The sequence below is a fragment of the Mesocricetus auratus genome, unplaced genomic scaffold, assembly GCF_017639785.1.
Source record: "Mesocricetus auratus isolate SY011 unplaced genomic scaffold, BCM_Maur_2.0 Super-Scaffold_100040, whole genome shotgun sequence".
Lineage (NCBI taxonomy): Eukaryota > Metazoa > Chordata > Mammalia > Rodentia > Cricetidae > Mesocricetus > Mesocricetus auratus.
Genome location: NW_024429217.1, coordinates 5,501,794 through 5,526,000, shown reverse-complemented (window position 1 = coordinate 5,526,000; position 24,207 = coordinate 5,501,794). Strand labels below are relative to the sequence as shown.

At 48.4% G+C, this 24,207-nt stretch overlaps 1 long non-coding RNA gene across 1 annotated transcript; it reads left to right on the top strand.

The window, feature by feature from the left end:
* Positions 1-17,716: 17,716 nt before the first annotated feature.
* LOC121135666 lies at positions 17,717-24,207 on the top strand. Its single transcript, XR_005872767.1, has 2 exons — positions 17,717-17,924; positions 24,035-24,207. It is a non-coding gene; the product is annotated as an uncharacterized LOC121135666 (long non-coding RNA).

Sequence of the window (24,207 nt, the reverse complement as noted above, 5' to 3'; positions counted from 1 at the left end):
CATAAGCTTACAGAGCGGAGACCCCGGGGAGCAAAAAACCCAACCCTTATATAGCCCAGCAGTCCCCGCCTCGGACGTGTCATCTCCTGACTGGCTCCTGCTCATCAGCCCATATGACGCCACGGGAGAGGCAGAGAGTAAGGGATGGAAAAGTACCAGGCATGTGCGCACTCTACTTGTTTGCAGGGCATAACGGTCGGATGTCGGCGCCATCTTGTAATGGAGAATGTAGGGGCGGCTCCCCACACTCTCCCAGGACATTGGAGGGTAGAGACAGTGGTTGAACTTCCCAAAGAACAAAATTAGTGAGACGTGTACAAAACCTATCCCTAGATTCATCAAAATCTGGGACGCTTCTGACCTGTCCTCTGCCTTTTTCTGGGAAAAGGGAAAAAATACAGCAGGTAACCCTTATGCAGGACAACATGTCTCTCAGAGGAAAATGACTCTCTGTGCGATGCCTTTGCTCAACACCCCTCTTGGGAGGCCAGACTAAAACACTCTATCCTGTGCAATGAACCTAAGTTCCGGGTGTGCAGGAGCTGTTCAGTCGGCAGCCTATTGCTTAAGCATAGTCAACCAGATATCGGTTGACGCCCCTTGCTCGAGCGCAGCCAGTGCTTGTGCTATGACCACCTTATCTCTTTTGTTTTGGGTTCTGAGCTTGCAGACCAGCCAGAGAATAAACACTATTCTGCAGCATAGGACTGCTCCAAACAATCCCACCCCCACCCATTCTTTGAAATATAAAACAGCTGAAGAAATCCACGAAGACAATCCCAACGTGAAGGACAGGTCAAGGCGGGTAGAATTAATCTGAACAATCGCGAAGCATCTGCTCAAATTCATAGGTCCAATTCATTGCAATTAGTGCCATCAATGTCAAGTTGTTCCTCTTTGTCACGGGAATATGTCTCGCCATCCTTTTGCTCCATAACGGTTCTGGTGAGTCGTTCTGGGACCCAAAAGGGATTTTCTTCATTCTGTGGAAAAACACAAACAGCTCCCCTGGATCTTATTAGAATAGGATCCGGGCCTTTCCATTCATTAGTTAGCACATCTTTCCATTTTACAAATTCTTTGGGTCTATATCAAATGTCCATTGTTGTTGTTCTGGAGTTAATGCTATAGCATTAGCCCTGGCCTGCTCCTGGGCAGCCTCGTACCATAGGGCTTTCCACTCCATGTATTGACCCATGCTAACAAGCGATGCCTTAGTGACTGTTTGCCAGTCAGCCGGGGTCATGGCCGTCATGGCCAACCTATCCAATTGGGCCAGAGTGAAATTAGCTGTAACCCCATATTTTCTAACTGATTCTGCCAATTCCTTAATTTGAGCATACTCCACAGGGGCATGTACTCGCCCTCCCTCTACACCTTCAAAGACAGGGTAGGCAAGTCTCAATTTCCTCCTTACCTTCTCTGGAAGAAAAGAGAAAGCCTTCGGGCGCATCTCATAAGGGGGAGGTGCCGAAGGTACCGCCTGTGAGGAGGACATACCACGTTTCTTTGTTTGCCTTTTATTATTTTGTGGTAGGTAATCATCAGGATGATATCTCTCTTCCTCATACCTGGCCGCTTCTTCCAAATCATATCCCTCCTCTGGATCTAGATCGTCCCCTTCTGTGTTCTCTCCACTACTAAGATTTAAAGCTTCCAGTTCCTGAAAAGGGTATAAGCCTTCTCCCCTTTTTTGTTTATCTTCTAATGTCCCTCTTGGGGACTGTAAGGGCTCCCCTTTATCCTTAGATTTACCGGGGGGGGTATCTTTCTTAGATACAACCGGTTTCTTTTCACGTGCACCTAACCTCTCACTACGCTCGGTTTCTGACATGCTATCCTGAATTTCTTCAAGGACATCTCGTCCCTCCGCTACAGCCCCTTGACAGTTTTCATCCTCTAGACAGTTTTTAACAAGCTTCCAGATTGCCCTGGTCCCTTGTCTCAGGTCCCCTTCGATTAATTTCCTATCCAGATCTTTGCCTAATTTATTCCATGAACCAATAGTCAAGGACCCTGAGCAGGCAAACCAAGGAGCTACCCGGTCTACCTCTTTAACAAAATTCTTTAATGTCCGGTGACCAATCTTTATGTCTCTTTGTTTAAGTACGGACTCCAGAGCAGTAATGACAGATTGAGAGGAGCCCATGATAAAAATAAACACCTGCGGCTTATCTACGTCCGACTTATGGGCGCAAATGAAACAAAAGTAACGATGTCGAGCAGCTCTTTTATCTACAAGAGACTAAAGCACACAGTCAGGCACTGCTGCTTATTTACGTCAGACTTAACGGGCCTAACAATTGTAACGATGTAACAATTGTAACACAGGCTCCAATCCAAAGTCCCAGAATAACATACCTCTCTGAGCGTAGTTACCTGCAGTTCTGAATCCTCCTTGAATCCAAGGGGTCTCCGATGGTGCTGACGATGATGAGGTCTCGAGTCCCGGGTTTCAGCACCAGATGTCCCGCGCTACTGTCTCGCCAGCAAGAACGACGCGGCACACTTAGGATCCTTCTGCACAACAGCTTTAATTCATCTTGAGAGGGAGAGCATAAGCTTACAGAGCGGAGACCCCAGGGAGCAAAAAACCCAACCCTTATATAGCCCAGCAGTCCCCGCCTCGGACGTGTCATCTCCTGACTGGCTCCTGCTCGTCAGCCCATATGATGCCATGGGAGAGGCAGAGAGTAAGGGATGGAAAAGTACCAGGCATGTGCGCACTCTACTTGTTTGCAGGGCATAACGGCCGGGTGTCGGCGCCATCTTGTAACGGAGAATGTGGGGGCAGCTCCCCACAGTAACTTAAGGAGACACCTGGAGCTGAATGAATCCGTTAGGCCCCAGGATCCCCATCTGTGGAAACTGTATGAGATGATAATGATGATTTTGTGTGTGTGTGGGGGTTGGAGAGTTAAAAGCCCTCGTTCCTCTTACAGAGTCTTGGGTTCAATTTCTAGCATCCAAATGACATCTAACCATCTGTATCTTTAGTAACAAAATCAGAACCTTCATGGGGACCAAGCACACACTCAGTATACATACATACATGGAGGCAAAACACTCATAAAGTGAATAAATGTAATTAAAAAAAACATGTGGCCGGTGTGGCTCTGTACACCTTTAATACCAGCACTTGGGAGACAACAGCAGGTGGATTTCTGTGAGTTCAAGGACAGCCAGGGCTACAGAGTGAGGACAGCCAGGTCTACAGAGTGAGGACAGCCAGGTCTACAGAGTGAGGACAGCCAGGGCTACATAGAAAAAGCTCTGTCAGTAAACAAGGCAAAGGAAAACGACAATACATTTCATTCTAGTGAGGGACATGGCATACGTATAGTCAAGTATGTGTTATACTGTCAGATATGGATGCATGCTCTACAGGAGAGTATAACTTAATAAGGGCAAGGGGATGGAGAGGGAGCCTGGCCACGCCTCTTCATCTCCCTCCACCCCACTGACATTGTCTGGACGCTTCATCCCTCATCTAAGCTGTCCCTAATGTGCCCTGTGTGAAAATGCATTGCTCTGATTGCTGTAATAAAAAGCTGAATGGACAGTAGCTAGGCAGGAGGCATAGGCAGGATTTCTGGATACACACACACACACACACACACATACTCACACACATACACCCACACAGAGAGAGAGAGAGAGAGAGAGAGAGAGAGAGAGAGAGAGAGAGAGAGAGAGGGAGAGGGAGAGGGAGAGAGAGAGAGAGAGAGTCTAGGCGCATATCAGAAGCCAACTAGACATGGAGGGAGTTGGACATACAGAATATAAAAACGGTAAAAGGCCACAGGCAGAACATAGATGAATAAAAATGGGTTAGTTTAAGTCCCAAGAGCTGCCGGACAAGCTAAAGCTGAGGTCAAGCTTTCACGAGAGGTCTCCATGCTGTTATTTGGGAGCTGGCTGGTGGGGCAGAGAAAGCCTTGCTACATCCTACTCTGTTCCCTCCTTCATTACCTCAAGTCTTGGTGTCTGGAGTGCGTTATGGCCCCATCCAAGTGCCTCAGCGCTTCTGTGCCCCTCAGAGGGTGAACCTAAGAGTACTGAGCTAATCACTTTCCTTTTCTCTGAAAACTCACAATTTGGAGAGCAAGAGCGCCCATTGCCTGCATTGTTCTCGGAAGTCTCACCTTGAACTGTTCGCACTCCCGAGGAGAGCCCCCCATTGTGCTGGCCCACCGTCTCCGCCACTGTCCTTTTCCCTTCCCTGCCATCCCTTTGGCTACCCCTTCTACGCACTTTGAGACAGGATTCCATGTAGCCCAGGCCGGCCTAGAACTTCCTATGAAGGCGAGCACTCCAAGTTAAGCCCCTCCAGTCACGCTCCTTCCTCTTGAGGGCTCATCCTCTATTCCAGTGGGCGTTCTCTAAGGTGCAGAACTGACTCAGGGTCTGGACTCGGTGGTCAAGCCCTGGACGCCAGACCCAGGTTTGGTTCCCAGCACGTGCATGGGGGTCTGTAACTCCAGTTCCGGGGGACCTTGCTGTGGGATAGTTACACTGTGTGAATATATGTCACAAGGTCGGTTTAGTAAACAAGCTGACTGGCCAGCAGCTGAACGGGTGAGGTTAGGCCAGAGAGCCAACCTGAGAATGATGGTTTGAGGAGGGTGGAGTCAGAGGAGTGGCTGCCAGAGGCAGAGGGAGCAGGAGATGGATGTGCCGTGTTAGCAACGCGTGTGACAGAGCTTAAAGAAGGAACATGGGCTAACTCACAATGTAAGAACTCGTAGGTAATGCGCCTGAGCTGTTGGCCAAGCATTTAGGATTAATGTAAGCCTCGGAGTGGCTCCTTGGGACCTGGTGGTCAGGACGGGAAACTCCTGCCTACAGGACTCGACTCCCTAGTTTGTCGTCCTGAGATACCAGGCACACGTGTGACATACAGGTATACATGCAGGCAAAAGCACCCATACGTGTTAAAGGAAAGAAAAATAAAAACCGACTCATGCGAGACTTTAGAAAGGAGTCGGGACTTGTCACCGTGACTGTCCTCAGCTGCCTTTTTGTTCGCCTTGATGTCTGGACTACAGGGCTAGAATTTACCCTTGTTGCCTGTCCGTGTATTTGCCCTGGGAAAGCTGCGTGCTGTCCCTGGGCAGCTTGAGTTGTCATTATGATAACAGATTACTTCTGCTTCCCAGTAGACAGGCCACTTGAGGGTCTACCGTCCCCAGAGTCCTCGAAGGTCCCTGGTCTGTGATGGGGTCTCTGGCCCAGCACAGCCGTCGCTGACCCCACTAGAGACTGGCTTAGTTTGAGCTACCGCAGCAGGACCAGCGAGACACAGTCACATGACGGCGATCACGTGACAGCGGCAGCAGACGCTGATTTCTCACCGCCGTGAAGACGCCACAGGCAGGTTCCTGTGTGATCCTCCGGACGGAATTGAGACCTGCTTGTGGGGAAGACGAGAGGCAAGCTAGCAGAAGACGGCGTAAACGTTTCCCTATGGTCCCACACACAGGCGCGGAGCCGCCGTGGCCTCACCATGGCCTCTTAGAGGCTCCACTTCTCCTTGCTATCACCTTGGTAGCATCTGCGTTTTGGAGAGGACGTGGTCAAGCCTTAGGCACGATTGTCGGCCCCCTCTCACAAGTGCATGCCTGGTAGCTTTGCTAAACAGTGTGCCCACTTAGGAACGGCCTTCCAGGACGTGCAGTCCTTCAGCCTTGGTGGCCTATTCTCTTTTAGCGGCCACATTAGCGTCCGGATTTTACTAAGCCCTTACTCCCGTTCCGCTTCCTCCAACTTCTGCTTCTCCCCATGTGCTTTCCCTCTGCCGTGGTTTGGCTCTTGGGCGCCCCCTGATGGCCGCGTGTGGAATCCCCACCCTGTGGAGCTCCTGGAGTTCGCTTCCCCAGCCACCTCCGCCCAAAGCAGGGGGCGAAGGACTACGGGTGCAGTCTCTGGAAACCTGAGCACACATAAGTGCTTTTTCTAATGAACTTCATTCAATGCGAAGTTTGAACCACGGTCCCCACTTTTTCTTACTTTTCAAAACCGCACAGGTGGTGTCTGCCCCAAGTTGTGGCTATTTTTTTCAGGCTGTTGAGCCGTTTATTTTGCTCCAGGTTAATAGGCTCATATCCGCCCTGTGTTTCGGTTTCCTCAAGCTCATTCTAAGCAGACAGTCTCCTGGCTCCTGACCGAGCGCTGGCCTGGCCTGGCTGCTGCTTTGTAGTCGCTCACTTCCTTCCTTATCAAGGCCCGCGGGACCCCATCCAGGTTATTCTGTAACTTACCATGGCTATTAGCCCCGGGGTCGGAAGTTTCTGTAGGGACTGATCCCCGGACGGGGCAGTAGGTAAAGCCTCTTGAGTTATAAATTACTTTAAGGCTAAACCAAAGTCTAGCTCCAGAGAACACGGAAGCTTTTGACTGTAAGCATTGGGTAGACTTGTACTCCTTCCGAAACGGTCTGTGCAATGATTGATAACGAAATGTTTTTAAGCCCAAAGGCAGTGAAGTATGTTTTCTTCAAGTTTTCACCTGATTGCCATTTTCTACATCATTGTCCACTTGTTTTAGCCTTTAGAATGCTGCAGCTTGGTTTGAAAAACAAAGACTAGCCGGGGGGTCGTGGAGCACACCTTTAGTCCCAGCACTCGGGAGGCAGAGCCAGGCGGATCTCTGTGAGTTCGAGGCCAGGCTGGACCGACAGCCTCCAAAACAATACAGAGAAACCCTGTCTCGTAAAAACCAAAACCAAACAAAACAAAACAAAACAAAAAACACAACAAAAAAACCCAAAAAAACCAAAGACTAGATCAGTGGGATACTGTGAAAACTCTGAAATCAATCTGAATGTTTATATATTTGTAATACATGATTTTGTGTGATACATATGAGCACATACATGGTTATGTTATATGACATAAATGAAGAAATAGTAAGAACTGCTGGATGTTTTATGGAATATTCATTTAGAATAGAACATGAGTGAAATATAAAGAATTTAAAAATAAAAATAAAGAAGAATGCTGCAGCTTGCTGAGAGATGGCACGGACATTTAGGGCAAGGCTCATGACCCTTGAGGACACAAGAGCACTCTGACTTACCGTCTACGTGGTGTTTATAATGCAGAGCTTCACGTAGCCCACAGTACGCCAATCATCTAACCCCCACCCCCCAGCCCCCCACTCCCCCACTCCCCCCACCCCCGTGCTGGGATTAGAAGCATGCGCCCCCAGGATGCTTTATGCTGCCTGCCCTGGGGCTCTGTGCCACACCCTCAGTCCAGCTATGACGGTCTCAGACCCCGAGCTTCTGCTCACCCTGCTCCACCCTCGTGCTGGATTGACAGGTGTGCGACGCCGTGCTCAGCTCATTGAGTCAGGCAAGCCCTTTACCAACACACACCCAGCCCCCAGCCCAGAGATAGCTTTTGTGCTTGTTGGCCGGCATAGAAAGCGTGAGAGTTGATGTCCGCTCCTGCTGAGCAGCAGGTTGGTGGCAGTACACAGTTAATCTGACACAGCAAAGCGGTGATTTCTTCAAATGTAAAATGTACTCTAGGGGCCAGAGAGATGGCTCTGCAGTTAAGAGCACTGACTGCTCTTCCAGAGAACCTAGGTTTGATTCCCAGCACCTACATGGAGAGGCTCAGAAACATCTGTAACTCCAGTTCCAGGGAGTGTGAGGTCTTCGGCACCAGGCACACATGTGATACACAGATACATGCAGGCAAAACAGCCATACACCTAAAATAATAATAATAATAATAATAATAATAATAATAATAATAATGAAAATGGAACATATGCAGCCAGGCATGGTGGCACGAGCCTTTAATCCCAGCACTTGGGAGGCAGAGGCAGGCAGATCTCTGAGTTTGAGACCAGCCTGGTCTACAAGAGCGAGTTCCAGGACAGCCAGGGCTACACAGAGAAATCCTGTCTGGAGAAACCAAAACCAAACCAAAACAGAACACATGCACTCTTGTCTTCACAGTGAAGTCTACTAAAACTGACGTTCAGGAGGCCACAGGCTTTGACTCCCAACGCCATTTCTCTCCAAACAGTCTGTTCCAGACCATAGATGGGCAAGTCTCCAAAACTGTAATTGAAAATCACCTTAGACCCCTGAAAAACATTTCCGCAGAAACGGTAAATGGGACAGAAGAGACCTCCAGCGGTGCACGCCCATCCAGCAAGTGGACGCAGCTGAAACCTGCTGGTGGTGGGATTAATTGGCATGGTCCCCCTCTCCTTCCTGTACCAACCCCAACTGCTCTCCACAGCAGCCAGCGCTGGCAAAAACATAACCCTCATCCTACACTTTAGTTTGAAATCATACCCAGAACCATGTAGCAAATAAATTCTGGTTTTAATCCACATGTCTTTCTTTAATCTTTAAGAATTCTTTTTGTCTGTTTTCTTACAGGAGATATTACATATTGAACATGACTCCCCCTCCCCCTCAGTCCCCTTTGTCCCCCTCAGTCCCCTTTGTCCCCCTCAGTCCCCTTTGTCCCCCTCCTCCACAGATACTTTCCCGTCTGCTTTCACTTAACCTGCACACATATGATTTCACGTGACAGTACAAGATCTAGGAAACACGGGCTGAGGAAAACATGCTTACTGAGAGCAGTGTGGCTCTCCTAGCCTGTTGTTGTCTCCGCTGAGAGCCGTGGCTCTCCTACCCTGTCATCTCCACTCTTTCCTTCCTCCTCGTTTCCCTCCACTCCCTTGGCTGTGAGCTCAGTATCAGCTGTGATCTGAGGGCTATGTTTGGTTTTGGTCTTCATCTTTTTAAAGCTTATTTTTATCACCTCTCATCTCTTTGCTTTGTACGTGTGTGTGTGGCGGTGCGTTGCCGTGCATGTTGGGGTCAGAGGGCAACTTGAGGGAGTCCTTTCTTTCCTTCCACCATGTGAGTCCCTTCAAGGCTTGAACTCGGGCTGTCAGGCTTGGCAGCATGCATGCTCTGAGCCAGCTCCCAACCTGCGCTCACTTTCAAGACCTGGTTTGTTTTCGTGGGGACTCACGAACTTCCACACCGTATTTTCTCTACTTGGAACTTCCTGAGAGATTCCTGGTCAAAGCCGAGTGGGAACTGCTTTGGAAGTGGGCCCAGGTCTGTTATCCTAGCAACTGGGGAGTTCAGGGGTTCAGGGTCATCCTCAACTACACAGTGAGGTGAAAGCCAGCCTAGGATATGTGAGACTCTGTCTGAAAACAATGCCAACAGCCACCGTTCCTCTGTGTTCTTTGGCGCTCACTCTGGAGTCTAGACAGAAAACAAAAGTTGATAATCACAGAGTATTGGGAGGGCCCCTTCCATAGGCGTGTTTAGCGTGCTGCCATCCCAAGGACAGAGGAGTAGCTAAAGTGACTTAACTAGGAGACCGAAAGAGATAAAAGAGGAGGCAATATTTGAGTTGACTTGTGAAGGGTGACAGGAACTTGTTGTTCTAAGGCAGAAGGGGCATTGCAGGCAGAGGGCAGCGTTCACAGAAGCAAGAACCCAGCAGCAGGGGCTGCAGCAGTCAGAACACAGGGCTCTGCATGGCTCCAGGGGGAGGCACGCTTGATGCAGCCACAGAAAGCAGCTAAGGAAGGAGGGGGTGCCTGAGCTCAGGGTTTGGCCGCACAGGCTGTCACGGCGAGGAGGGGAGGGCAGAGATGGAGGAGGCACCGAGCTGTGGGAGCTAGGAGATAAGGCCACTTGCTCACACCTGGGCAGATCAAGACACTCAGTCAGGAAGTGGGACCAAGCTACGAACATCAAAGCCTGTACCCCGAGACCACTTCCTCTGGCATGGCCCTGCCTCCCAAAGGATCCAGAGCCTCACACAACACCACCGTAACTTGGAGACGGACTGCTCGGATAGACAAGCACATGGGTGGGTGTTTTGCACTTAAGCCACTAGGTATAAAATTTCTACTTCACGCCCTACAAAGATACCTTATAGAGTTCAGAATTCTGATGCCACTAGGTATAAAATTTCTACTTCACGCCCTACAAAGATACCTTATAGAGTTCAGAATTCTGATGCCACTAGGTATAAAATTTCTACTTCACGCCCTACAAAGATACCTTATAGAGTTCAGAATTCTAATCCCACATGGTGGTACGTGCCTGCAATTCTCACACTTGAGAGGTAGAGGCAGGGAAATCGTATATTCAAGACAGGGCCAACCCACCTCTGAGAAGAATATCTCAAACTAAACAAAATGAATTCTGTGTTATTCAAATGACCTCTGGCATCCATGATTGGCACATACCAGGCCTTCTTTGCTTACTATTTTATAGTCTGTTAATTATCTATTTGTGCTGAGACAGTCAAGCTCTGGGCTTTAAGTGACAGACATGTGCTGTCGTCCTGCTGAGTGACAGCCCGAGCCCACAAGAGACATTTAAAACAGTTCCTGCCCTCTTCAAGTGATGAACTCTGGGAAATGCACAATAAGCCTTGAAGTTAAGCCTGTTAAACATCCACAGTCAAACTTCTTATATCTTTGCACATTGTCTGACATTATTTCAATATAGAAAAAAATGTAGGCACACAAGAAAATGTGTTAGCACTCTCCAAATAGAGCCCTAAATGCTGAAGCTTGGCAGACAGTCCCTCCAAGTCACTGCCCAGGCAATCAGGTCATTCCGAACCTCTTGGCAGCCTTTCCCTCTATCACAGATGACTTTTGGGAGGACAAATTGGATTTTCCCCTCTCAAACAATGAGTGGTTTCTTTTAAAGTAGGTGAAAGGTAATGTGAGGGGAAGAATGAAACCCGGGGCTTTATGCTTTCAAGTTTGCCAAGTGCCCAGCAGCGGAGGGCTGCTGACTTCAAAGGGCTGGAAAGTGTAACGCAATCAGAACCACTAACCCGAAGGTCAGGTCTCTGGGTCAGCTCTCACTCTGTGCGCACCAGAGGCAGAGTTTCAGATCATAGGTCACCTGGTGGACAGGGAATGAAATACAAGGAGAGCAAATGGGTGATTCCAGCCCCCCCTTTTAAAGGTTTAATCATTTATTTTATTTTGTGTTCATGAATGTTTGTGCTCAGCATGTGCGTATCTGGTGGCTGTGAGTCACCGTGTGGGTGCTGGGAATTGAACCCGGGTCCCTATGAGAGCAGTCAGTGTTCTAACCATTGATCTATCTCTTCAGAACTGACTTTCCCCTTTCAGTTGCATGTGCTGAGTTTGCATTTTGTAAACGGCTTGCACTGTCCTTGGATAAGAACTTTACGCTCCAGATTCCACTGTCTTGAATGGGGATTCTATACTGTTTGTTGTCCAATAAAAGCAATGACGCTCTGACAGAAAGGAGGTTTCTGTAGACTCCTTGGTTGTTCACCAAGCACTCCGGCCTTTTTACCTCCTGCAGGGGGACTTAGAGTTTTAGCTCCACCAGGGACATGTTGGCACACACTTGTAATCTCAGCCTTCAGGAGGCTGAGGCAGGCGGTTAGCCTTCCAGGCCACCCTGGGCTAGCTAGTGAGCCTGTGTCTACAAAAACAAAGTAACGGGAAGCCGGAAGAACTCGGTTTGAACCTCTCCTCTAAGCATTCCTGTGCAGGTCCCTTTCCATCGTGGAGCTCAGGTGTGGGCGTTTCCAAGGTGCAGACAAGCCTGTTCTTACTTCCCTCCTAGAGAACACTATTTGCCCCAACCTGCCCAAATCTGGGGTAGAGGACAGGCTTGGCTGGAGTCTGGCTGGGAGCTCCGGATTCCACCACAGGCAAGCTGAGGCCTTCCACCTGGGGACAGCAGCCTGCTTTCCCTCTTACAGGAAGGAGGCGACTTCCTGTGGGCTGGCATTTCTGGAGTGAGCGTTTGCCTGAGATTGCAGAATCACTAGCCATCAGCAGCTCCCTGCAGCTCAGATAGAACTTCCTTTAAAAAATAGAAAGCTCTTACCGGATGGACCTGGCTGGGTTAAAGCTCCTGCCTCAGAGCGGGGTTGTAGGTGTGGGTTACCACAGCAGGTACAATCGCAAGCACACAGCTGGAGAGAGGTCCCTGTTCCGCATCACTTACACCATCGCTAGAACGAGAGACCCTGTTCATTCTGAGCACAGGGGCCAGTGAGTGTGGGTAAGACGGGGAACACTGTCGTCCTGGGGTCCTGGCAGGAGGGGCAAGAGACAGGATTGCTTGAGGAGGAGGAAGAGCCAGGAGATGCTGAGGTCAGCCTGGACTGTCCAGAAAGACCTCTCAAAAACCAAGCCAAAGCACATCACCACAGCCACAAAACTCAAACTAGGAAGAAGTCAGGCGTGGGGGTGTGTCTTGTAATTCAGTCCTCGGGAGGCTGAGCCGGGAAGAGTACTCGCATTTGAGGCCAGCCTGGGCTACATAACAAGACCCTACTCAAAAAACCAAGAGCTGGAAGTGTACTTCAGTGATGTAAGTTTGCTTAGCACATGCAAGGTCCGGGTTTGATCCTTAACACTGTAAAAACACATTAAAAAGATAGCAGTGAGTAGGCATTCCATTTAGTTGAAGGCCAACTGACTGCAAAGCCCTTCAGCCCGATAGTTTTTCTTAGGTAGCCCTGGCTGTTACTACATAGACCAGTTGGCCTCACACTTGCGGCAGGCCTGCCCCTGCCTCCCGAGGGCTGAGACGACAGGTGTGTGCAGGCCCTGGAGAAGGACCCGTTGCTGAAGTACCATGCAGAAACCCATTTCTGAGTGCTTTCTCAGCTACGAGCGGTTCGTTTTTAAATTATGAGACACCTGCCTAAGTTTTCCTAATGGTTTTGTTCTCCAAATTAGGACGTCCAAATGGAATTCCTCCACCTTGAAACTCAAGGCCTCATTCGAGCTGAAAAGTGTTCCACCACTGGGTGTTATTCCAATCAGAAACTCTATATTTTCCTCTTTTTAAAAGGACATGCAGCCTGGCGTTGGTGGCGCATGCCTTTAATCACAGCACTCGGTAGGTAGAGGCAGGCAGATCTCTGTGAGTTCGAGGCCAGCCTGGTCTACCGAGAGAGCTCCAGGACAGCCTCCAAAAAAGCAATACAGAGAAACCCTGTCTCGAAAAAAAAAAAAAACCCAAAACCAAACCAAACCAAAATCAGCATGCATGTGTATATGCACACCACATTCACGGAGTGCCACCGAGGGAGCTAGCTGGAAGGCGGTGTTGGATCCGCTGGAATTGGAGCTACGGGTGGCTGTGAGCGGCCACGTGGGTGCTGAGAACTGAACTCAGGTCCTCTGCAAGAGCAGCCAGTACTCTTAAGCATTGAGCCATCTGCCCAACCTTCCTCCCCCACTCCATTTTCTACCAAAAAGTAATTGCAAAGGTATGTGGGGGAGGGGTTAGATAGCCGCCTCACACTGTGCTCCCCAGAGTATTTCAGGGTGGCTGAGGACCCCGAGTTGTCCTGAAAAGGCTGCCCTCCTGTGGGAGAGATCTGAATCTCAGAGGACATTTACCTTAGCGGAGAGAGATGGAGGTGCAAACAGGCTTTCTCCCGGCCGGCCCGCGTCTTCTCGGAAGACGACAGCCACACCATGCCCGCAGATGTCACAGATCCTAAGCTTTACTACCTAGAGGCTCTGTGCCTAGTGAGAACACGCTGCCCTTCCCCTCTCGCGAGTTAGCGGTGTGTGACCATCACCCTCTGGGAGTCCCGTTCCTTTCTGGGCAGCGTACTGGCGTTAGTCACCCGGCCCTCGCTGTGACTCTCATATTTTGCATGTTTTCCGTGCAGGTGTGTATGCTAATAAATCTCTTTATCTTTTAGTAGATTCAAGTATGTTTCTTTTGGGGGGGTGCGAGAGTGAGTGAGCCAGGGGTTAAGCCCAAGCTTTGTGCATGCAATGTGCATACTAAGCGTACGTTTTGCTGTTGGGTGACACAGTATTCAATTATTGGGCCTCCAGGAGGAAAGCTCAGCTAAGCATACATTTTGTCGTTGGGTGAAATGATATTCGATCGTTGATCCTTCAAAAGGAAAGGTTTTGGGCTTTCCTTTGTTTTTGCTTTTTTTGTTAAAAGAAAAAAAAGAACAAAGTTCTAAAATAGTCACATTGAAGTTTATTTTGTTTTTCTTTATGTCCAACGGCAACAGGGAAACAGATGAGCACTTTAGGAAGCAAGGAGGAGCGTGTTGAGGTAGCAGAGCTAAGGGCCCTGGGAAGCAGAGCTAACAGCCCTGGGAAGCAGAGCTAACAGCCCTGGGAAGCAGAGCTAACAGCCCTGGGAAGCAGAGCTAACAGCCCTGGGAAGAGCCTTCACGTTACCTTACTCCAGAACCGCTTGGTGGATATGTAATTAGTCCGCTTTCCTCATGGAAGAGGATTTTCACTTTATTGAGAAGGTGAACAAGGCTGAATGTGGTGACTCATGCTTTTATTCTCCACACTTGAGGCTGAGGTGGGAGGATTACCCAAGTTCTGGCTATCCTGGGTGAGCCACTTTCTTGATGGACAGCCGAGCAAGAAGAAAGCCCGCTCAGTCAATGTGTTATTTTGTTTTTGCCTTTCAGGTTTGAAGCAATTTCAACCAGCTCAGCTGCTGAAGGCTGGGATATCACTGTGAGCCCTGTGGGGTGGGACTCTCACAGGCGACAGGATTGCAATAACGTCTGCGGTACCTGAAATGCGCAGACAGGATGCGGGAGGGAAGTTCAAGGTGTTGCCACGAGAGGGCAGTACTCACTTGGGCCAGCGCGTCTGGGTCAACCTGTAGGCCATGCAGCCTAGCACAGAGAGGCCAGCTCTCACTGGGTCGATTCACAGAGTGCATGCCTAGCTTGTGCAAAGCCTTGGGTCAAATCCCCAACACTGCATAATCAGGTGTGATCATACACAACTTCGATCCCAGCAGTCTGGAGGTGGAGGCCAGCAGAGCGGATGTTCAAGATGACCTTTGACTATCCAGTGAGTTTGAGGCAAACCTGGGCTATTTGAGATCCCCCCCATACACACACACACACACACACAAAAGAAGGAAGGAAGGAAGGAAGGAAGGAAGGAAGGAAGGAAGGAAGGAAGGAAGAAAATGGCCAACAGTTTTTGTAATCTGATTGCACAGTTACAGAGAGTATGAACTTCTGTAAGTGACATTGTGTCCCAGTATCAAAAAGGCAATACCCTATCTCAGAGTTTTGTCTGTCCATGTACGTGAACTCCCCTTACCCAAGCTAACTACAGCTTCTCCTTTATTCCTAATCAGCTTTCTAGGGTGTTGAGAATTAATGAGATCCCCCCCTTTGGAAGTAGTTACAGATGATCATCTTTTACAGTTCAACTTCAGGCCAAGAAAACAGGAAACAGATAAACCCAAGCCCCACAGTGGTGGAACAGTTCAGTAGATTTAGCTCAGCTGTTCAGACTTGGGGTCCAAAAGTAAATGTGATATGCTGAGACATTTGTGCATTAAAGATACGCACTCTGAAACAACAGTTTCCTGCCCTCCTGTACACACGTGTGGTCCAGTCATCAGTCATCGGAAGACAGCCCCTATTCCCTGGCGTTGTACACACATGTATACACACCAGAAGTCAACCCCTATTCCCTGGTGTTGTACACACATCAGAAGACAGCCCCTATTCCCTGGTGTTGTACACACATGTACACACATCAGAAGACAGCTCCTATTCTCACATACCCCAGGCTGGCCTGGATCTCACTCTGCAGCGCTGTAGCCAAGGGTGACCTTGAACTGCTGTGGAACAGTCCTTGTGCACACTGTGAACTTGCATTGCTCTCATGGCTAATAAAAGCTGATTGCCCAATAGCCAGGCAAAATGCATAGGCAGGGTGACCGAACAGGGTACAGGGAGAAAGAAGGGCGGAGTCAGAGAGTTGAGAGAGCCTTGGAGAAGCAAGATGAACCTGCCATGCTAACAAATGTACTTCCAGATAGTAGAGTGCAGACAAGGGATATGGAGGAGATAGTTAGTAAGCAGCCTGAGCTACTGGCCGAGCATTCGCAGTTCATGTAAGTCTGTGTGGTAGTTTGGAAATGGCTCCTGGAGGGGAAAACTGCACCTACATTGAACATCTGATCCCCTGCTTCCATTTCTCAAGTGCTGGGGTACAGGCAGATGCCCCCCACATCTAATTTATGTGTGGACTGGCACTTTCCTTTTTATCCGTGGAGAAACTGAGATTCCCTTGCTTGCTGCAATCCTGCTGGCTTTGCATTTGACCCTTAAACCAGCTTTGGGATCAGCTGGCCTGTGACAGGGTTTTTGAAAGTGAAAGCCCCAGTGCAAATACCAGAATTGCCTTCTGGAGCCCAGTGGCTTCAGTTTCACGGAGTCCTGGCCTCAGCAGATGGGATCTGTGGGAGCTGGTCCCGTGTTAGTCACACCAGCACACTTTAGCAGCGTTATCCAGATACATCTTTCCCCAGCTGTCCGTCATGTGCTCAGGCAGTAGGCATCTCCCACTTACCTGTCACAGAGAACTCGGGTTGTATTTGCTTACAAGAACCAACAAAGCATCTCAAAACCTACTAAGGGAGATGCTTCTGCTACTACAGTGCTTGCCTTGCATGAACAAAGACATGAGTTCCAACCTGCAAACCCCTGTAAAATAGCTCTGCATGTTGGGTGACATGTGCTTGTAATCCCTGTGTTGGGGAGACAGAGACAGGTAGACTCCTGAGCCTTGCTATCCAAACAACCTACTCCCTGTCTCTAAAAACCCTAAGATGGGTGACTCCTGAGGAATGGTTCCTAAAGTTATCCTCTAGGCTGCACACCACACACACACACACACACACACACACACACACACACACACACACACACAAAAATATAGTAAGCACCCACTATAGAGTGAAAATAAATAGTAAGTTCTTTTGTTAGAAGAAAAGAGAAAAAATATTCTGGAATAAAGATCACTACAGCAAAAATACTTATCTACAAAATGAGATTACTAATTCTTGCCCAAACTAATATGAAATTCAGACTATGTATCTGTGTGTGTGTGTGTGTGTGTGTGTGTGTGTGTGTGTATACATCCATTCATCTCTAACTCTAAGTGAGTGTTCAAAACATCTCTTTTTCTGGTTGGTGGTGGCACATGCCTTAAGTTCCAGCCCTCAGGAAGCAGAGGCAGGTGAATGTCTGTGAGTTCGAGGTCAGCCTGGTCTACAGAGTGAGTTCCAGGACATCCAGGGCTACACAGAGAAATTCCGTTTCAAGAAAAACAAAACAACCCACTCCCTGCAGAACAAAAACACATCTCCTTTCCTTTCTTCTCTCTCTGCTATGAGCTAAGTGTGGGATCATGGACACAGAGAGGAAGGAACAACTTCCTGAAAACTCATCAAGAAGTTGAACCGGAGTTGAGGCTGGGAGGATGAGTAGGAGTTTGGAAGCACAGAGGAGGGCAGTCTAGACAATGGTCTGTCGTTTGGATCTTGAGGAAGCAGATGCTGGGACAGTCTTAGGTGCACAGGAGGCTGATGTGAAGTAATGCTGGAACCAAAGAGAAGGGACCAAGAAGAAAGCTCCAGATAGCATGGCAAATGGGCGCTCCCTAACGAGAGCCCCTGGAACATAACGGCCTGTTTGGGGATAATTTTCCAGGCTGTAGAGTCCCTCCAGGAAGAGCATGCCTTCCACTAATGTGTGGCGGAACCCAAAGGCAGTAACGGATGCTGTCATCCAACTCCACTCTTATTGGCTGAACGTGGTTTTACTTGACGATCTGTGGGGGCCCACCTACAGTCCGCAAGTGGAATTTCCTCCATTTCCAGGCACCATGCCAAGTACAGCTCCTATAACAGCTCGCAGAGACCAGTAATATAATATCACACTCTGCTGATGACTGATATGTTCAAGGCCATGCTCCTCCCAAGCTGCTTCAGGCTGCTGCCCTGGCCAGCAGAAGTTAATTCTGGGAGCCCATGAGGGTGTGAGGGTACAGGAATCCTCGGATGATGAGAGCCCGGTACTGGCAGACTCCATTCAGAGACCACGCCCCTGGTAAGCAACTTCAAAGGGAACCTTTAAGGATAACCTTCCAGTCATTGTGAAAAACGTCATCGTCTCTAATGTTGTAGGGTGTTATGCTAAGTTATTGTAGACAGGGCAGCTTACACAAACACATACTTCCCGTGTTTCTGGAGGCTAGCTAGACTGTCCTAACTGAAATTCTCACAGATCCTGTGTCTGGAAGGTAGTCTCACTGACAGGAAGTGAGGATGAAATTTCTGTGTCTTTACAGGCACAAACCCAACTCATGAGTATTTTACACACACACACACACACACACACACACACACACACACACACACACTGTGACCTGATCACCCTAAGGCTCCTGCACTCAGGGATCGGGTTTCAATTATGAATACTGGGACACAGCACAAACATTTAGTCCAGTAACACCAGAAAAAAGTGCAGGTGTCTTACTGTGGGTTCCTTGTCAATGTAGTCGCTTTTGCTCGTCTTGGTTTTTGAGGTAGGGTCTTGTTTCTGGGGGTCACTGTCTGGACTGGATGCTTCCAGGTTCTTGGCGTCTTATCCAAAGAAGTGAAATTACGCACATAAAAAGCAAGGTAGCAAGCAGTTTTATTCAAAGAGAGTGCGAGACGGTCTGTGGGAAACAGCAGGCTGCTTGAGCCGGGGCACCGAAGGGCAGTGTTGCTGTTTGGGTCCTCCTCTTATGGGGTCTGGGAGGGAGTGGAGCTAATTGCCAAGGGGTGCAGTATGTGTGGTTCTGCTTTGCTTTAATTTTTATTATTCTGGTTTATTTTGTTGTTGTTGCACACACACGCTCCATGGCATAAAAATGAAATCTCAGGGATCACTTTCAGAAGTCAGTTTTCTTCTACTGCATGGGTTCCAGGAACTTAGGTAGTAAGGTCTGTGTCGAAATATCTCTCCGTCTTTAAGTTTTTAGTGCGTGCGTGCGTGCGTGCGTGCGTGCGTGCGTGTGTGTGTGTGTGTGTGTGTGTGTATGAGCACGGGCGTGAGCATGTGTGGCCACAGTGCCTGTGTGGAGGTCAGACAGTTTTCAGGAATCTGTCTTTTCTTGTGTAGGCTCAGGGGACTGATTCAGCTTAGCAGCCTACACACCAAGTGCTTTTATCAACTGAGCGATCTTCTTGTCTGGGTTCTCTGACTTTATTGACAGGCCTAGGCTATATATAAGCTTTTCCACTCTTGTCCTTTCCATGACGTTTCTGAAGTTAACAATCTGCACATCCAATCATGCATGGGTGTAAAATGGTGACTATAGGCCCCGCCCCCAAAGCGCACACAGAGGACGTGCTTTGCCTTTAAATACACGAACCTGAAACTGTTTAGGTTTGACAGAGCCTATCTTCCACTCCCAGGTGTGTGTCGGGGCATGTTTGACAGGTCTGAAGGGAAATGGGGCATTGCCCTCCCATTGTCAGGGTGGAGAGCCACCGTTGCTCCAAGCGGTTTGCATGCGGAGGGGTCCAGGTTGCCAATCGTTAGGAGAGGGGTGTGCATGTCGCCTATGCACATGGAATCCCAGGTTCCTAAGTTTTCCTTACCCCTACCTGCCTCAGTCTCACTCTGTAGCCCAGGCTAGCCTGGAACTTACAATGTAGCTCAAAGTAGCGTCAAACTCTGGATCTTTTTTTTTTTTTTTTTTTTTTTTTGGTTTTTCGAGACAGAGTTTCTCTATGGCTTTAGAGGCTGTCCTGGAACTAGCTCTTGTAGACCAGGCTGGTCTCGAACTCACAGAGATCCACCTGCCTCTGCCTCCTGAGTGCTGGGATTAAAGGCGTGCGCCACCACCGCCCGGCTAGCATCGTCATTCTTGACAAAACTTATGATGGGATCATGCTCTGAAGTGACTTCAAACTACCTTAGTTAAAAACAACAACAACTATAGTCTTTTCAACTTTAAACCTTCTCAACTAAAAAAAAAGAATGTGTATGTGTGTATACCAGATTCATGCTGTCGGTCACGGAAGGAAGATGGTCCTGGGTTTCCTGGAACAGGAGTTACGTGTGACTGTGAGTTGCCTGATGTGAGCACTGAGTGGGAGTCCTTTGCAGCCGCAGAGAGTAGCTGAGGTGCTCTTAACTGATGAGCCGAATCGCCATCCCCATCTTGGCCACTTTACTAGTGAGGCAAACACCCCCACACACATAATAAGTGAATAAAGTTAGGAAAACCGGCCAGCCGTGGGCGTTTACTGCTGTGAGGTATAACCTCTTGGACTCAGTAACCGTGCTTCTCAAAATCTGCACCATCCCGTCAGAGAGTGACCAAGGAATGGTTGGCCAAGGCGGTTATCTTCACAGTATGCGGGACTGTCTCCTGCCAGCTCTGTGTAATGGAACATGTAACCGTAAATGGTAGCGAAGCTGTGTTTATTGCCGTGGAAACTATGCCAAGTGATACTGTTAAGTTAAAACTGCACTTTGCATGGTTTTATTTTAATATCTAAAGAATTAAATGATGCCGGGCAGTGGTGGCGCACGCCTTTAATCCCAGCACTCGGGAGGCAGAGGCAGGCGGATCTCTGTGAGTTCGAGGCTGGGCTGGACCGATAGCCTCCAAAACAATACAGAGAAACCCTGTCTCGAAAAACCAAAAAAAAAAAAAAAAAAAGAATTAAATGACAGGCTGAAAGTATGACACATTACGGTTATGTCTAGTGTGTGACCTGGAGATTTTAAAAACACTCTCTGTGCTGTCAGTTCCATCAGCAGAATGAAGGTGATGGGTCTTTTCATGTCACCGGCCACGTGAGGGGGTCAGCACATGTCGCTACGTAGTTTTAAAGAGTTCTGAGCACATGCAAATAGGCAGGGAATTCTGTCTTAAATCGTCCCAATTGTCTGTGTTTTCTGAGTGTTAGACAGTCCTTCCTCGTGTTTATTCGCTAAGCATTATTATAGAGAACCTGCATATGAAAAAACATCAGCCGGGCGTTGGTGGCGCATGCCTTTAGTCCCAGCACTCGGAGGCAGAGGCAGGCGGATCTCTGTGAGTTCGAGGCCAGCCTGGTCTACAGAGTGAGTTCCAGGATAGCCTCCAAAACAATACAGAGAAACCCTGTCTCGAAAAACCAAATAAACAAACAAACAAACAAATAAATAAATAAATAAATATACAAACAAACATCATCAGGTCCCAAACACACGTGTGCATGAGCTTTTACTGCGGCCGGGGCTATCTCGACACTGCGGCTTCACACCGCCAAACCCCAGAAAATCCGTGACGAAGTTGAAACTAGCAGGGCCTTGACATCAGCTTTTGTGACCTGTCCATTGTGGTTCTCAGTCCTTCCTCATCACCTAAAAATCTCCCTTCCTCGTTCTTTCTGCACAGACATTTGTTTACATATTCAAAGGTGTGTTTTAGGCTAGGGTCTGCCTGTGAGGGAGAGCATACTATTTTCTTCTTCCAGAGGTTGTAACTTTGCTTAATATTAAACATTCTAAACTTACCTATTTTCCTGCATATATTGTGGTTTCATTTTTTTTGAGAGATGGATAGAATTCCAGCTTATATGTGAACCGCGTTTTCATTTCCCGTTCATTTGTTGATGGTCAATGAGGTTGATTTCAACTCTGCAGTATTGAATACGGGGTGCAAACCTCTCTGCGGGAGGGTGTGGAGTTTTCAACTCTGCAGTATTGAATACGGGGTGCAAACCTCTCTGCGGGAGGGTGTGGATTTCTCTGGGGATAGGACAGGAGAGAAATAGCTCTGGTTTTACCTTTCAATAAATCTTTAAATGATTTCCTTAACAGCTCTGTTCACCTGTACCCCACCAAGAGTGACTAAGGGGTCCTTTCTTCTCAACATTTCTTGTCCGGTTTCTTGATGGCAACCATTCTGATTGGGGTGAGCGGTGTCTCAGAGTAATTTTAATTTGCACTTCACTGATAGCTAGGGAAACTGAACTTTAAAAAACATTATTGGCAATTTGTGTTTCTTTGTTTGGAAACCCTGTTCAATTCGTTTGCCCCATTAGTCGATTGGCAGTAGCATTTACTTAGTGTTGAATTTCTGCAGTTCTTTGTAAATTCTGGGTATTAACACCCCTGTCTGAAGTGTTGCGGTTAAGATTTTCTCTCATTCCATGGGCCGTGTGCTCTGCTGAAAGTGTTCCTTGCTGTGCAGAAGAAACTTATTTCATGCAGTCCCGGAGGTCTTGGAGGGCATCCCCTATATGTTTTCTTCCAGAAATTTCAGTGTTTCTGGTTTTGTTTTGTTTTGGCTTCGTTTTTCTGGGACAGGTTTCTCTGCATATAACAGCCCTGGCTGTCCTGGAACTTGATCTCGAGACCAGCCTGGCTCTGAATTCACAGCCTGCCTTTGCTTCCAGAGTGTTGTGTGTTTCTCGTTTTAAATTAAGGGTTCAATCTGTTTTGAATTGATTTTTGCACAAGGGGGAAAGATGAGATCTAATTTCTGTTGTGTGATATTTTGTTTGTGTTCTGACAAATAAGTTTGTCTGGTGATCCAAGGGCGGAGCTAACTAGCTATAGAAGCTGGTGGGCGGTGACTCCGCCTTTAATCCCAGCCCTGGGGGTTGGCGATAGGAAGTGATTAGGTGGGGTGGAGGCAGGGTCTCAGCCCTTTTGGTCAGAGGGTCTGGAGCGCTCAGAGGTATTAGTTAGATTAATGCTTCAAATTTCACTCTTCCCCGGCAGGAAGGCAGTCTTACCATTTATTGAACACACGCTAGCTTTTTCCAGTCTTTGCCTTCTTTGTCACTAATTAAGTGGGCACAGCTTTGCTGTTTTATTCTGGGTCCTCTATCCTATTTATTTTTCTCCCAGTACAGACTCATTTTACAATTTGAGGCCGTGTAATGTGACGTCTCCAGCGGTTTTCCTGTCATTGCTTTGCCCATGTGAACTCTTGAGCCGCTGGTGGGCTTTTGTTTTGTTTGTTTGTTTGTTTTGAGGCAGAGTTTCTCTGTGTAACAGCTCTGGCTGTCCTGGAACTCACTCTGTTGACCAGGCTGGCCTTGAACTCACAGAGCTCCTCCTGCCTCTGCCTCCCTAGTGCTGGGCTCAAAGGCAGGCTCCACCCCACCCACCCCCTACAGGTGTTTCTGTATTTTTTTTTTATAAAAAGCTTGTGTGCTCAGTCAGTCTGACATGTTCCTGGCTTGCGTGCTGGGAGGAAACCTCACATATGTTCACCAAACCCTGATCAGGGATAGAGGGAGGGCCTTTCTTTCTTAAGCCATTTTTTAAAATGATATTTACTCGACACGTGTTTGTGCCTTTTTTTTTTTTTTTTTTTTTTTGGTTTTTTCGAGACAGGGTTTCTCTGTATTGTTTTTTGTTTTTTTTTTTTTTTTTTGGTTTTTCGAGACAGGGTTTCTCTGTGGCTTTGGAGGCTGTCCTGGAACTAGCTCTGTAGACCAGGCTGGCCTTGAACTCACAGAGATCCGACTGCCTCTGCCTCCCGAGTGCTGGGATTAAAGGCGTGTGCCACCAACGCCTGGCCGTGTTTGTGCTTTTTTATGACAGGGTGTCACAGGGCTCAAGCCGGCCTTGAAGTCAGTAAGCGCCAGAGCCTGGCTTTGAACTCCATCCTTCTGCTGCCTCTTCCTGAGCGCACCAACCACCTGGCTATGTCTTAAATTTTATTTTTTTTATGAGACAGGGTTTCTCTGTATTGTTTTGGAGGCTGTCAGTTAAATTTTGAAACAGAATTCTTCCTTAGTGAAAAGACTGTATGTGCCCATTCACCAGACACACACCAGGCTGGGCTCTGTGTACTAAGGATGCGAGTTCCTCCCTCTCTCCTCATTTACTTTCTAATAGTGCCAAGACTGGTGAGCAAGCGATGCCCCAGCAGGCAGCACTCTGGACTATGCTAAACACGCATGAATAGCGCATGCCGAGAAGGAAAGCAGCAGACTGCCCGAGAGGAATGTGGAGCACGGTTATAAATGCTGTCAGCTCTCCAGGGGCCATGGTGGTGAGCAGAGCTCCCCGGGGCTCTGATGGCAGCCTCGGGAGACTGCACAGAGACTCAGGTGTGAGATCCCAGTTCCAGCAATCAACTTCCATTTCTGTCGTCCAGAGAAGAAACACTCTTCTCTTGTAAGAAAGCTGGTTTGAACCCCTTCTTGTTGCAGGTTCCGAGTGTGAAGGCTGCCGAGCCTGAGCACCTGCGTTTGATCTCTGAAGCCAACACCGTGGAAGGAGACAAGCGACCCTGAAAGTTGTGCTCTGACCTCCACACTCGTGCTGTGGCGTGGGAGTGCCCTCTCCCACACCACAAAACAATTAATGAATACTCTTACTCTTA